Here is a 16,332-nt window from a genome sequence, read left to right on the forward strand (position 1 = left end):
TAGTATAGTCTGCTCTTAGAGGGGTTTTCCACACTCCTGTTACCTGGTTGCAGTTTGTTTTAAAAAGGAAAGCTAGTTTGGCCTGGATCTAAGTCCAGTGACTTTCTCAGGCTGTGGTGGCGTCCGACGCTCCCGCTTCATGAAGGGGTGCACAGCTTTGTCTTTTCATAAGTTAGAAGCGTCTGACAAGTTGCTTGCGCCAAGCCTGAAATCTTTAGGGTATGTTCCCACGGTCAGTAAACGCTGCGGGTTGGACGCTGTGTACATCCGCAGAGTCCAGATGTTCAGAGTGGATGGGGTTTCTGAAATCCTATCTCCACTATGTGTGCTGAGACGCCACCGGCTTCCCTGAGGAAACGGACATACGGCGCGTCATTCCAGACCGCAGCATGTCTAGTTATCTTGCGGCCTGGCACCCAGTCTCAGCTGTGTAAATTACCCATTCACTATCATTAGATGCGGTAAAACTGCATTATCTTCCTAGTCACGTGCATATTAAGTGCGGGAACGTAGCTTACTACACATGTGTACTAATATAAATAAAGGTGTACCTTGATTCAGCCAGAAGTACACCTACACTCCACACTCCAGTTCTCGTAATGAGCTGAGCTGATCGCGAGAACTGCAGTGCACGTGACCGCCGGGGACATCTCCGGTCATCATCTTCAAGCTCCGTTGTGTCTGGTTGTCAGGCTGAACAGTGGCATATACATGGAGCTGCACGCTCCACTCCCAAGTGCCGGCGGCAGAGACGGGTGTTACCATGCGAGACTCAGCTGTATTTCACGCGAGTAGGAGCTCTTTGATGTGATCTCCGGCGGTGAGCCCACATCTTTCTGGGGACATGTCAGCTGTTTTGAACAGCTGACGTGCTCGCAATTAGCAGCGGGTGGAATCGCGATCCACCCGCGGCTATTAACCAGTTAAATGCTGCTGTCAGACTCTGACAGCGGCATTTAACAAGCACTTCCGCCAATTGCACCCGAAATATGCACACCGGTGATCCCCGTCACGTGATCGCGGGTCACCGGTGTGATGGCATGACAACCTGAGGTCTCCTGGAGACCTCTATGGTTGTCAGTGCCGGCTTGCTGTGAGCGTCACCCAGTTGTCGGCTCTCATAGCGAGTAATTCTACTACATAGAAGCGATCTGATCATCGCCTGTATGTAGCAGAGCCGATCGAGTTGTGACAGCTTGTAGTCTCCCATGGACTATTGAAGCACGCCAAAAGTATAAAAAATGTTTTAAAATATCCAAAAAATATAAAAGTTCAAATCACCCCCCTTTCGCCCCATTCAAAATAAAACAATACAAATAAAATCAAACCTACACATATCTGGCATCGCCTGGTTCAGAATTGCTCGATCTATCAATAAAAAAAAGGATTAACCTTATCGCTAAACGGCATAGCGAGAAAAAAAGTCAAAACACCATAATTACATTTTTTTGGTCACCGCAACATTGCATTAAAAAACAGTAACGGGTGATCAAAAGATCATATCTGCACCAAAATGGTATTAATGAAAACGTCAGCTCGGCACGCAAAAAATAAGCCATCACTCAACCCGAGATCATGAAAAATGGAGACCCTACGAGTATTGGAAAATGGCACCATTTTTTTTTTTTAGCAAAGTTTGGAGTTTTTTTCACTACTTAGATAAAAAATAGGCTAGACATGTTTTGTGTCTATGAACTTGTAATGACCTGAAGAATCATAATGGCAGGTCAGCTTTAGCATTTAGTGAACGTAGTCAAAATGCAGTGTTTACTGACACTGGGAACTTACCCCAATATATCTGCAAACAGGAAATCATTTTTTTTTTCCCATAAGCCAACTTTCATTAGCTTTATTTCAAGTTACAAAAAAACGCATGCAATGAAAAAAACGCATGCGGAAAAAGCACATAAAAAATGCATGTAAAAAAACATCAAAAACGCATGTGACCTGCCAGTGACTTCAGATGCGGATTTGGTGCAGATTTCAACTGCATCAAATCCTGAGAAAATACTGAGCCATTCCTGATCGTGTGCACATACCCTTACTTGAGTAATAGATTTCAATGGGACGCCACCGATCACCATGAATTAGAGGCATTGTGATGTCACAGCCCTGCTGTGCCCCCCGCCCCTGCCCACCCATATCGGCAGAGTAAGAGAAACTGGCGTAAAAAGTTGCTAAATATTGGCGCAACTCCAATAAGCACCAAACTTTTGCAATTTTTCAAACCTTTGATGAATCAGGGCCATTGTGTTTTACTCACCCCCAGTTCAGCACTGAGTCTCCACTGTCCCAGTGTCTGATATTTTCTGCAGCGCTAACCCCATGTCAACAGCCCTGCATCCAATCAGTGAGTTCAGCAGCTTGTGGCTACAACTCGGGTGGAGTCACTGAATTCACTGATTGGCTGCAGTGTTGTCAATGTGATACTGGAGCGCCCTGCCAGGGCCGTTGGGTACTCAGCACCGGGTCCTGTCTCTCTTAATGGGGATGTCAGGGCGGTTGCGACCCGGTCCGTGGGCCTGGGCGTCCAATAAAAGGGGAACGGTCTTTAAAGGGAAACTGTAAATAAGTCTGTCTGTCAGGACTCTGAACATTTTTTACCTTTTTGTGCATTACTGCCCTGTTTCAAGATGGCATCTTTGGTCTCGTGCACTGTGTCTCCTGCTATAAAACTCCACCCCAGCCAGTCTGTGCTAGAGTATTCTGCCTTGCATCCAGCTCCTGACCTCTGATTACTCCCTGGCTATACACCTGCTCCTGTGAATCTGTGTGGTGATCCTGCTACTCTGCTCTGAGTTCCTGCTGCATACACAAGTTTCCAGTAATCCTCCTTCATCTGCTATTCGTGTTTACTTCCATCTGCATTTGCTGGTCATGTAAGCTGTTGCTGCTTTGCAATAACCTGAGATTATTAACCACGCCTCCCTGGTTGAGCTAAGATATGATTTGAACTGCCTAATAAGCATATCTATCTGTGCCTGGACTAAGACAAGGATTTATTCGTGTCAAGTATCCTCAAGAATAACTGTGCTTCATAGACTTTCTGCTTGATTGCATTTTCCTCTGAAGTTTCTTATAGACTGCTAAGCTGCGTTTATTATTTGCACCAAGTGTTGTGGACTTGAGTTTCTCTCTGCACCTGTTTGAATCACCGTGTGATAATATAGACTTTACCACTTATAAAACTGTGTCCTGTAGTTGTCTTGTTCCACGCAAAAAGTCTCCTGAGTTATCCCCTATAATTATTACACTGTCGTGAGGGTAAAAGGAGAAACTGGACCATGAACGTTGTTGTCCAATTTGTCCTGAGTACGCTGATACCCCATATGTGGGGGTAAACCACTGTTTGGGCACATGCCGGGCATCGGAAGGGAAGTAGTGACGTTTTGGAATGCAGACTTTGATGGAATGGTCTGCGGGCATCATGTTACGTTTGCAGAGCCCCTGATGTGCCTAAACAGTAGAAACTCCCCACAAGTGACCCCATTTTGGAAACTAAACCCTCCAAGGAACTTATCTAGATGTGTGGTGAGCACGTTCTACCCCCAAGAGCTTCACAGAAGTTTACAACGCAGAGCCGTGAAAATAAAAAATAATTTTTCTTTCCTCAAAAAAGATGTTTTAGCAAGCAATTTTTTATTTTCCCAAGGGTAACAGGAGAAATTTGACCCCAATAGTTGTTGCCCAGTTTGTCCTGAGTACGCTGGTACCCCATATGTGGGGTAAACCACTGTTTGGGCGCACGTCAGGGCTCGGAAGGGAAGTAGTGACATTTGAAATGCAGACTTTGATGGAATGGTCTGCGGGCGTCATGTTGCATTTGCAGAGCCCCTGATGTGCCTAAACAGTAGAAACACCCAACAAGTGACCCCATTTTGGAAACTAGACCCCCCAAGGAACTTATCTAGATGTGTGGTGAGCACTTTCAACCCCCAAGTGTTTCACAGAAGTTTACAACGCAGAGCCGTGAAAATAAAAAATAATTGTTCTTTCCTCAAAAATTATGTTTTAGCAAGTAATTTTTTATTTTTGCAAGGGTAACAGGAGAAATTGGACCCCAATAGTTGTTGCCCAGTTTGTCCTGAGTATACTGGTACCCCATATGTGGGGGTAAACCACTGTTTTGGCGTACGTCGGGGCTTGGAAGGGAGGGAGCACCATTTGATTTTTTGAACGCAAGATTGGCTGGAATCAATGGTGGCGCCATGTTACGTTTGTAGACCCCTGATGTGCCTAAACAGTGGAAACCCCTCAATTCTAACTTCAACGCTAACCCCAACACACCCCTAACCCTAATCCCAACTGTAGCCATAACCCTAATCACACCCCTAACCACAACCCTAACTGTTATGACCCCAATGGCGAGGGTCTCAGAGAAACAAGTAAGTCTGCGACGTACAAAAATCCAGCTCATAGGGCAGTGGTAACTGGGTTGACCATATATCTACTCCTAACGCCAACACTAGCAGTAGCCGGGGAACATGCCTACGTTGGTCGCTAGATGTCTCGCGCCAGCCGGAGGACTAACTACCCCTAGAAGAGGAAAACAAAGACCTCTCTTGCCTCCAGAGAATAGACCCCAAAAGTAGGATAGTAGCCCCCCACAAATAATAACGGTGAGGTAAGAGGAAATGACAAACACAGAGATGAACTAGATTTTAGCAAAGAGAGGCCCACTTTACTAATAGCAGAATGTAGTAAGATAACTTATATGGTCAACAAAAACCCTATCAAAATCCACACTGGAGATTCAAGAACCCCCGAACCGTCTAACGGCCCGGGAGGAGAACACCAGCCACCCTAGAGCTTCCAGCAAGGTCAGGAAACAGATTATATACAAGCTGGACAAAAATGCAAACAAAAACAAATAGCAAAAAGCAAGAAAGCAGACTTAGCTTAATAAAGCAGGAACCAGGATCAGAAGACCAGAGCACTACAGATTAGCTCTGATATCAACGTTGCCAGGCATTGAACTGAAGGTCCAGGGAGCTTATATAGCAACACCCCTGACCTAACGACCCAGGTGAGCATACAAGGGATGAATGACATACCCAGAGTAAAATCACTAGTAGCCACTAGAGGGAGCCAAAAGGTAAATTCACAACACCTAACCCCAACACAGCCGTAACCCTAATCCCAACCCTAATCCTAACCCTAATCCCAACCCTAACCCTAATCCCAACCCTAACCACAACTGTAACCCCAACGCACCCCTAACCCTATCCGTAACCCTAACTGTTGTGAATCCGCTTTTTGGGCTCCCCTGGTGGTTGCTGGTGGTACTGGTGACTTGTGTGTGCTTTGCTGTCTCAGTTCACCTGCTCCCATCAGTGTTTGGGAGTTTCCTATTTAGCCTTGCTCTCCAGTCATTTCCTTGCCGGTCATCATTGTAACCAGAGCCTTCGGTTGCATGTTCCTGCTACTAGTCTGCTGATCAGCTAAGTGGACTTTGTCCTTTTGTTTTGTATCTTTTGTCCAGTTTGCAGTTTTTGTTATTCTCTGTAGCTGGAAGCTCTTGCGGGCTGAAATTGCCACTCCTGTGTCATGAGTTGACACAGGAGTCTTAAAGTAATTTCAGGATGGTTTTTTGAAAGGGTTTTCAGTTGACCGTGAAGTCCTCTTTTGTATCCTTCTGCTATCCAGTAAGTGGACCTCTCTTTGCTAAATCTACTTTCATACTGTGTATGTCTTTTCCTCTTAACTCACCGTTATTACATGTGGGGGGCTGCTATCATCTTTTGGGGGATTTCCCTAGAGGTAAGCCAGGTCTGTTCCTTCCTCTACCAGGCGTAGTTAGTCCTCCGGCTGGCGCGTGGCATCTAGGAAGTCGTAGGTATGCTCCCTGGCTACTACTAGTTGTGTGGTAGATTTAGCTCACGGTCCGCTCGAGATTCCATCACCCAGAGCTCGTCCGTTATTTTTGTGTTCTGATGTTTCCCTGCCATTGGGAATCATGACAGTATGACCGGCCTATGTTAAAGTTATTGGCAGAAGAAAGGAGAGAAAAAAGAAGTCTGTAATTTTTTTTTTTTTTTCCCCCCTATGCTTGCTCCATAGTTGGATCAGTTGTATTTCAGCTCTAATTACAGCCTTTGCCTTTCTCTCCTTCTAATCCTTGAATGGCTCTGATCTCACCTGTTTAAAGATGGACCCTCAGAGTTTGGCTGTAGGTTTAAATAATCTTGCTACCAAGGTTCAAAATTTACAAGATTTTGTTATCCATACTCCGATGTCTGAACCTAAAATTCCTACACCAGAGGTGTTTTCCGGAGATAGATCTCGGTTCCTGAATTTCAAACATAATTGTAAATTGTTCCTTTCTCTCAGACCTCACTCCTCTGGAGATCCTGTCCAGCAGGTTAAGATTGTAATCTCTTTGCTGCGAGGTGACCCTCAAAATTGGGCATTTTCATTGACACCAGGGGATCCTGCGTTGCTCAATGTGGATGCGTTTTTTCTGGCTTTAGGGTTGCTTTATGAGGAACCTAATTTGGAGATTCAAGCTGAAAAAGCTTTGATAGCCCTATCTCAAGGGCAAGATGAAGCTGAGATATACTGCCAAAAATTTCGTAGATGGTCTGTGCTTACTCAGTGGAATGAGTGCGCCCTAGCGGCAAATTTCAGAGAGGGCCTTTCTGATGCCGTTAAAGATGTTATGGTCGGGTTCCCTGCGCCCACAGGTCTGAATGAGTCCATGACAATGGCTATTCAGATTGATCGGCGTTTGCGGGAGCGCAAACCCGTGCACCATTTGGCGGTATCTTCTGAAGAGACGCCAGAGAAGATGCAATGTGACAGAATTCTGTCCAGAAGCGAGCGGCAGAATTATAGGCGTAAAAATGGGTTATGCTTCTATTGTGGTGATTCTGCTCATGTTATATCAGCATGCTCTAAACGTACAAGGAAGGTTGACAAGTCTATTTCAATTGGCACTTTACAGTCTAAATTTATTCTGTCTGTAACCTTGATTTGTTCATTATCAGTTATTACCGTGGATGCCTATGTGGACTCTGGCGCCGCTCTGAGTCTTATGGATTGGTCCTTTGCCAGGCGCTGTGGGTTTGATTTAGAGCCTCTGGAAGTCCCTATACCTCTGAAGGGTATTGATTCTACGCCTTTGGCTTGTAATAAACCACAATTCTGGACGCAAGTGACTATGCGTATGACTCCAGACCATCAGGAGGTGATTCGCTTCCTTGTGTTGTACAATTTGCATGATGTTTTGGTGCTTGGATTACCATGGTTACAATCTCATAACCCAGTCCTTGACTGGAAAACAATGTCTGTGTTAAGCTGGGGATGTCGGGGGGCTCATGGGGACATACCTTTGGTTTCCATTTCGTCATCTATTCCCTCTGAGATTCCGGCATTTTTGTCTGATTATCGTGATATTTTTGAGGAGCCAAAAATTGGTTCACTCCCTCCCCACAGAGATTGTGATTGCGCCATAGATCTGATTCCTGGCAGTAAATTTCCAAAGGGTCGTTTGTTTAACTTATCTGTTCCTGAACATGCTGCTATGCGAGAGTATATTAAGGAGTCCCTGGAAAAGGGACACATTCGTCCTTCTTCATCTCCTTTAGGAGCTGGTTTTTTCTTTGTATCTAAAAAGGATGGCTCTCTGAGGCCTTGTATTGATTATCGACTCCTGAATAAAATTACAGTCAAATATCAGTATCCGTTGCCTTTGCTGACTGATTTGTTTGCTCGCATAAGGGGGGCTAAGTGGTTCTCTAAGATTGATCTTCGTGGGGCGTATAATTTGGTGCGAATTAAGCAGGGGGATGAGTGGAAAACCGCATTTAATACGCCTGAGGGCCATTTTGAGTATTTAGTAATGCCTTTTGGCCTTTCTAATGCACCTTCAGTCTTTCAGTCCTTAATGCATGATATTTTCCGTGAATATTTGGATAAATTTATGATTGTGTATTTGGATGATGTTTTGATTTTTTCTGATGACTGGGAGTCTCATGTTCAACAGGTCAGGAGGGTTTTTCAGGTTTTGCGGGAGAATTCTTTGTGTGTAAAGGGTTCAAAGTGTGTTTTTGGGGTTCAAAAGATTTCCTTTTTGGGGTACATTTTTTCCCCTTCTTCTATTGAGATGGACCCTGTCAAGGTTCGGGCTATTTGTGACTGGACGCAGCCTACTTCTCTTAAGAGTCTTCAGAAATTCTTGGGCTTTGCTAATTTTTATCGTCGATTTATAACTGGTTTTTCTGGCTTTGCTAAACCTCTGACGGATTTGACCAAAAAGGGTGCTGATGTTGCCAATTGGTCCCCTGCTGCTGTGGAGGCCTTTCGGGAGCTTAACCGCCGTCGTCGTGTTGGTCCTCGCCTTCGTGTTGGGGACTTGGTGTGGTTGTCTTCCCGTTTTGTCCCTATGAGGGTTTCTTCTCCTAAGTTTAAGCCTCGGTTCATCGGTCCTTATAGGATTTTGGAGATACTTAACCCTGTGTCCTTTCGTTTGGACCTCCCGGCATCTTTCGCTATCCATAATGTATTCCATCGGTCGTTGTTGCGGAGATATGAGGTACCGGTGGTTCCTTCTACTGAACCTCCTGCTCCTGTGCTGGTGGAAGGTGAATTGGAGTACGTTGTAGAGAAGATCTTAGATTCCCGTATTTCCAGACGGAGACTTCAATATCTGGTTAAATGGAAGGGCTATGGTCAGGAAGATAATTCTTGGGTAACTGCCTCTGATGTTCATGCCTCGGGTTTGGTTCGTGCCTTTCATAGGGCTCATCCAGATCGCCCTGGCGGTTCTCGTGAGGGTTCGGTGCCCCCTCCTTAAGAGGGGGGGTACTGTTGTGAATCCGCTTTTTGGACTCCCCTGGTGGTTGCTGGTGGTACTGGTGACTTGTGTGTGCTTTGCTGTCTCAGTTCACCTGCTCCCATCAGTGTTTGGGAGTTTCCTATTTAGCCTTGCTCTCCAGTCATTTCCTTGCCGGTCATCATTGTAACCAGAGCCTTCGGTTGCATGTTCCTGCTACTAGTCTGCTGATCAGCTAAGTGGACTTTGTCCTTTTGTTTTGTATCTTTTGTCCAGTTTGCAGTTTTTGTTATTCTCTGTAGCTGGAAGCTCTTGCGGGCTGAAATTGCCACTCCTGTGTCATGAGTTGACACAAGAGTCTTAAAGTAATTTCAGGATGGTTTTTTGAAAGGGTTTTCAGTTGACCGTGAAGTCCTCTTTTGTATCCTTCTGCTATCCAGTAAGTGGACCTCTCTTTGCTAAATCTACTTTCATACTGTGTATGTCTTTTCCTCTTAACTCACCGTTATTACATGTGGGGGGCTGCTATCATCTTTTGGGGGATTTCCCTAGAGGTAAGCCAGGTCTGTTCCTTCCTCTACCAGGCGTAGTTAGTCCTCCGGCTGGCGCGTGGCATCTAGGAAGTCGTAGGTATGCTCCCTGGCTACTACTAGTTGTGTGGTAGATTTAGCTCACGGTCCGCTCGAGATTCCATCACCCAGAGCTCGTCCGTTATTTTTGTGTTCTGATGTTTCCCTGCCATTGGGAATCATGACACCTAACCACAAGCCTAATCTTAACCCTATTTCCAACCCTAGCCCTAATTCCAACCCTAACTCTCATTCCAACCCTAACCCTAAGGCTATGTGCCCACGTTGCGGATTCGTGTGAGATTTTTCCGCACGATTTTTGAAAAATCTGCAGGTAAAAGGCACTGCGTTTTACCTGTGGATTTACAGTGGAATTCCAGTGTTTTTTTGTGCGGATTTCACCTGCGGATTCCTATTGAGGAACAGGTGTAAAACGCTGTGGAATTCGCACAAAGAATTGACATGCTGCGGAAAATACAACGCAGCGTTTCCGCACGGAATTTTCCGCACCATGGGCACAGCGGATTTGGTTTTCCATAGGTTTACATGGTACTGTAAACCTCATGGAAAACTGCTACGAATTCGCAGCGGCCAATCCGCTGCGGATCCGCGGCCAATCCGCTGCGCATCCGCGGCCAATCTGCTGCGGATCCGCAGCCAAATCCGCACTGTGTGCACATGCCCTAACTCTAACCCTAACCCTAACCCTAACCCTAACCCTAGTTCTAACCCTAACCCTAGTGGAAAAAGAAAAAAAAATATTTTCTTTTTTTTTGTTATTGTCCCTACCTATGGGGGTGATAAAGGGGGGGTTATTTATTATTTTTTTATTTTGATCGCTGTGATAGAACCTATCACAGCGATCAAAATGTACTTGTAATGAATCTGCCGGCCGGCAGATTCGGCGGGCGCCCTGCGCATGCGCCCGCCATTTTGGAAGATGGCGGCGCCCATGGAGAAGACGGATGGGCACCGGGAGCCTCGGTAAGTATAAGGGGGGGGAGATCGGGGCACGGGGGGGCGTCGGAGCACAGGGGGGTGGCATAGGAGCACGGGGGGAGCGGACAGGAGGACGGGGGAGCGGAGCACAGGACGGAGGGGACTACGGGACAGAACGGTGGCTTGGGGGGGCGATCGGTGGGGTGGGGGGGGCTCACATCAGGGTTTCCAGCCATGGCCGATGATATTGCAGCATCGGCCATGGCTGGATTGTAATATTTCACCAGTTTTTTAGGTGAAATATTACAAATCGCTCTGATTGGCAGTTTCACTTTCAACAGCCAATCAGAGCGATCGTAGCCACGGGGGGGGGGTGAAGCCACCCCCCCTGGGCTGAAGTACCACTCCCCCTGTCCCTGCAGATCGGGTGAAATTGGAGTTAACCCTTTCACCCGATCTGCAGGGACGCGATCATTCCATGACGCCACATAGGCGTCATGGGTCGGATTGGCACGGGTTTTCATGACGCCTACGTGGCGTCATGGGTCGGGAAGGGGTTAAACTGGAGCATCCCTTTATGGGAGGTACGGTTCTTGAGCGTTGCATAAATAACATTAACATAACTTTTTTTATTACAAGTGCACACAGGTTAAAAGTGAAAACTTTAAGGATAGCAAAATGCTTTTTTTTGGGGGGGGGTCGGGGGGGGGGGTTAGGGGCCCAGCAGGTCAGAGGCATGCCGACACCAGCAAAAAGTTAAAATCTGTTGCTGTGCAAGAGATTCCTCCCGCACTGTAACAGACAGACCCTGCCCTCCATCTGACCTGCCAGGCGCACACATCAGCTGAGCTCAGCAGCCGACACGTGAACTGTTAGAAAGGAAGAGCTGAAGGACCTGTGGTGGCGTCATCATTATCATAGGTCCTTCACCATTCATCAGCTCCACCTCCTGATCACATGACGATGACTTCACCACAGGTCCTTCAGCTCTCAGCAGCAGCTCCGTCCTGGTTGTGTGCAGCTCGTGTTATCTGGGATCAGCCAGCAGCAGATTTCCAGTTCCTGCCGTTCCGGTGAGATGTGGAGTCAGATGGGGCAGAATGTGGAGTCAGATGGGGCAGAATGTGGAGTCAGATGGCGCAGAATGTGGATTTGGGTGGAAAATATTTTGGCGAGGGGGGGATGGGGGCCCATTTGAAAGTTCGCACCGGGGCCCATAACTTTGTAGTTACGCCACTGGCAAGACGCATTGACCAGTTCTGGTCTCCGCTGCGCCATGCAGTTTTGCTCCAGTCCTGAAAAGCAAAACAGGTACATGTATACTATATATACAGTCTTGGTCACGCTACTAGCGCGTGGCAATATCAGAGCATAAGGGCACCGGAACAGGTGACAAACTATTTATAAAACAGTCCTCAGGTAACAATTGTCCATACAAACTGCAAAGAAAAACATAAATACAACATATTCACAGCACCAGTTTCACGCAGGAGAATGTCTCTTTAATTCTGTTTCTTCCAGGGCAGGTCCTGGCGTGTACAGCTTCCTGACTGGGGAAGTTCATTACCAGGGGGGTCAGCAGGTGACTCCTTAGAATAGTGTTCACAAGAGGTCTGTGGAGCCCGAGTTTGCTGTCCACTCGCAGAGGCTACTGTTGTGAAATTGGATTTTGGGCTCCCCCGGTGGCCACTGGTGGAATTGAACTTGTGTGCATCATCCCCTCTGTTCACCTGTTCCCATCAGGATGTGGGAGTCGCTATTTAACCTTGCTCCTCTGTCACTTCCATGCCGGTCAACATTGTAATCAGAAGCCTTTCTGTGCATGTTCCTGCTACCAGACAACTTCCAGCTAAGTCGGACTTTTGTCCTTGTTTGTTTTTTGCATTTTGTTCCAGTTCACAGCTGCAGTTTCGTTTCTGTGTCTGGAAAGCTCTTGTGATCTGAAATTGCCACTCTGATGTTATGAGTTAATACTAGAGTCTTAAAGTAATTTCAGGATGGTGTATTGATAGGGTTTTCAGCTGACCATGAAAGTACCCTTTCTGTCTTCCTGCTATCTAGTAAGCGGACCTCGATTTTGCTAAACCTATTTTCATACTACGTTTGTCATTTTCATCTTAAATCACCGCCAATATATGTGGGGGCCTCTGTCTGCCTTTCGGGGAAATTTCTCTAGAGGTGAGCCAGGACTATATTTTCCTCTGCCAGGATTAGTTAGTCCTCCGGCCGGCGCTGGGCGTCTAGGGATAAAACGCAGGCTACGCTACCCGGCTACTGTTAGTTGTGCGGCAGGTTTAGTTCATGGTCAGTTTAAGTTTCCATCCTTCCAAGAGCTAGTTCCTATGTATGCTGGGCTATGTTCTCTTGCCATTGAGAACCATAACAGTTTGACCGGCCCACAAAGGGTTAAATTAATTGGCAGAGAAAGGAGAGAAAAAAGAAGTCTGCTGAAAAAATTTTTTTTTTTTTTTTCCTTCAGTTCGGAGTGTGCTTTCAATTGAATCACTTGCAAGTCTGCCTATATTGCAGCCTTCCTCTCTCTCTCTCCTTCTAATCCTGGAATGGCTCTGTGTTCACCTGTTTAAAATGGATATTCAGAGTTTAGCTGCAGGTTTGAATAATCTCACCACGAAAGTTCAAAATTTACAAGATTTTGTTGTTCATGTTCCTATATCTGAACCTAGAATTCCTTTGCCTGAATTTTTCTCGGGGAATAGATCTTGCTTTCAAAATTTCAAAAATAATTGCAAGTTGTTTTTGTCCCTGAAATCTCGCTCTGCTGGAGATCCTGCTCAGCAGGTCAGGATTGTGATTTCCTTGCTCCGGGGCGACCCTCAAGATTGGGCTTTTGCATTGGCTCCAGGGGATCCTGCGTTGCTCAATGTGGATGCGTTTTTTCTGGCCTTGGGGTTGCTTTATGAGGAACCTCATTTAGAGCTTCAGGCGGAAAAAGCCTTGATGTCCCTATCTCAGGGGCAAGATGAAGTTGAAATATACTGCCAAAAATTCCGTAAATGGTCTGTGCTTACTCAGTGGAATGAGTGCGCCCTGGCGGCGAATTTCAGAGAGGGTCTCTCTGATGCCGTTAAGGATGTTATGGTGGGGTTCCCTGTGCCTGCGGGTCTGAATGAGTCCATGACAATGGCTATCCAGATCGATAGACGTCTGCGGGAGCGCAAACCTGTGCACCATTTGGCGGTGTCTACTGAGAAGACGCCAGAGAATATGCAATGTGATAGAATTCTGTCCAGAAGCGAACGGCAGAATTTTAGACGAAAAAATGGGTTGTGCTTTTATTGTGGTGATTCAACTCATGTTATATCAGCATGCTCTAAGCGTACTAAGAAGCTTGATAAGTCAGTTTCAATTGGCACTTTTCAGTCTAAGTTTATTCTATCTGTGACCCTGATTAATGTTCTTTATCATCTATTACCGCGGATGCCTATGTCGACTCTGGCGCCGCTTTGAGTCTTATGGATTGGTCCTTTGCCAAACGCTGTGGGTATGATTTAGAGCCTCTTGAAACTCCTATACCTCTGAAGGGGATTGACTCCACCCCATTGGCTAGTAATAAACCACAATACTGGACACAAGTAACTATGCGAATTAATCCGGATCATCAGGAGATTATTCGCTTTCTTGTGCTGTATAATCTACATGATGTGTTGGTGCTTGGATTGCCATGGCTGCAATCTCATAACCCAGTCCTCGACTGGAACGCTATGTCTGTGTTAAGCTGGGGATGTAAGGGGTTGAGGTCGACGCTTCTGAAATCGGAGCTGGGGCGGTTTTGTCGCAAAGAAGTTCCGACTGCTCCGTGATGAAACCTTGTGCTTTTTTTTTCTCGTAAATTTTCGCCCGCCGAGCGGAATTATGATATTGGGAATCGGGAGCTTTTGGCCATGAAGTGGGCTTTTGAGGAGTGGCGTCATTGGCTTGAGGGGGCTAGACATCAGGTGGTGGTATTGACCGACCACAAAAATTTAATTTATCTTGAGTCCGCCAGACGCCTGAATCCTAGACAGGCGCGCTGGTCGTTGTTTTTCTCTCGGTTTAATTTTGTGGTGTCATACCTACCGGGTTCTAAGAATGTTAAGGCGGATGCCCTTTCTAGGAGTTTTGAGCCTGACTCCCCTGGTAATTCTGAACCTACAGGTATCCTTAAGGATGGAGTGATATTGTCTGCCGTTTCTCCAGACCTGCGGCGGGCCTTGCAGGATTTTCAGGCGGATAGACCTGATCGTTGCCCACCTGGTAGACTGTTTGTTCCTGATGATTGGACCAGTAAAGTCATTTCTGAGGTTCATTCTTCTGCGTTGGCAGGTCATCCTGGAATCTTTGGTACCAGGGATTTGGTGGCAAGGTCCTTCTGGTGGCCTTCCCTGTCACGAGATGTACGAGGCTTTGTGCAGTCTTGTGACGTTTGTGCTCGGGCCAAGCCTTGTTGTTCTCGGGCTAGTGGATTGTTGTTGCCCTTGCCTATCCCGAAGAGGCCTTGGACGCACATCTCGATGGATTTTATTTCGGATCTTCCTGTTTCTCAGAAGATGTCTGTCATCTGGGTGGTGTGTGACCGTTTCTCTAAGATGGTCCATTTGGTTCCCCTGCCTAAGTTGCCTTCTTCTTCCGAGTTGGTTCCTCTGTTTTTTCAAAATGTGGTTCGTTTGCATGGTATTCCGGAGAATATCGTTTCTGACAGAGGAACCCAATTCGTGTCTAGATTTTGGCGGGCATTCTGTGCTAGGATGGGCATAGATTTGTCTTTCTCGTCTGCTTTCCATCCTCAGACTAATGGCCAGACCGAGCGGACGAATCAGACTTTGGAGACATATTTGAGGTGTTTTGTGTCTGCAGATCAGGATGATTGGGTTGCTTTTTTGCCTTTAGCGGAGTTTGCCCTCAATAATCGGGCCAGCTCTGCCACCTTGGTGTCTCCTTTTTTCTGTAATTCGGGGTTTCATCCTCGATTTTCCTCCGGTCAGGTGGAATCTTCGGATTGTCCTGGAGTGGATGCTGTGGTGGAGAGGTTGCATCAGATTTGGGGGCAGGTGGTGGACAATTTGAAGTTGTCCCAGGAGAAGACTCAGCTTTTTGCCAACCGCCGGCGTCGGGTTGGTCCTCGGCTTTGTGTCGGGGACTTGGTGTGGTTGTCTTCTCGTTTTGTCCCTATGAGGGTTTCTTCTCCTAAGTTTAAGCCTCGGTTCATCGGCCCGTACAAGATATTGGAGATTCTTAACCCTGTGTCCTTCCGTTTGGACCTCCCTGCATCTTTTTCTATTCATAATGTTTTTCATCGGTCATTGTTGCGCAGGTATGAGGTACCGGTTGTGCCTTCCGTTGAGCCTCCTGCTCCGGTGTTGGTTGAGGGCGAGTTGGAGTACGTTGTGGAAAAAATCTTGGACTCCCGTGTTTCCAGACGGAAACTCCAGTATCTGGTCAAATGGAAGGGATACGGTCAGGAGGATAATTCTTGGGTGACTGCCTCTGATGTTCATGCCTCCGATCTGGTCCGTGCCTTTCATAGGTGTCATCCTGATCGCCCTGGTGGTTCTGGTGAGGGTTCGGTGCCCCCTCCTTGAGGGGGGGGTACTGTTGTGAAATTGGATTTTGGGCTCCCCCGGTGGCCACTGGTGGAATTGAACTTGTGTGCATCATCCCCTCTGTTCACCTGTTCCCATCAGGATGTGGGAGTCGCTATTTAACCTTGCTCCTCTGTCACTTCCATGCCGGTCAACATTGTAATCAGAAGCCTTTCTGTGCATGTTCCTGCTACCAGACAACTTCCAGCTAAGTCGGACTTTTGTCCTTGTTTGTTTTTTGCATTTTGTTCCAGTTCACAGCTGCAGTTTCGTTTCTGTGTCTGGAAAGCTCTTGTGATCTGAAATTGCCACTCTGATGTTATGAGTTAATACTAGAGTCTTAAAGTAATTTCAGGATGGTGTATTGATAGGGTTTTCAGCTGACCATGAAAGTACCCTTTCTGTCTTCCTGCTATCTAGTAAGCGGACCTCGATTTTGCTAAACCTATTTTCATACTACGTTTGTCATTTT

This window comes from Ranitomeya variabilis, chromosome 3 (assembly GCF_051348905.1).
Source record: "Ranitomeya variabilis isolate aRanVar5 chromosome 3, aRanVar5.hap1, whole genome shotgun sequence".
NCBI classification, from domain to species: domain Eukaryota; kingdom Metazoa; phylum Chordata; class Amphibia; order Anura; family Dendrobatidae; genus Ranitomeya; species Ranitomeya variabilis.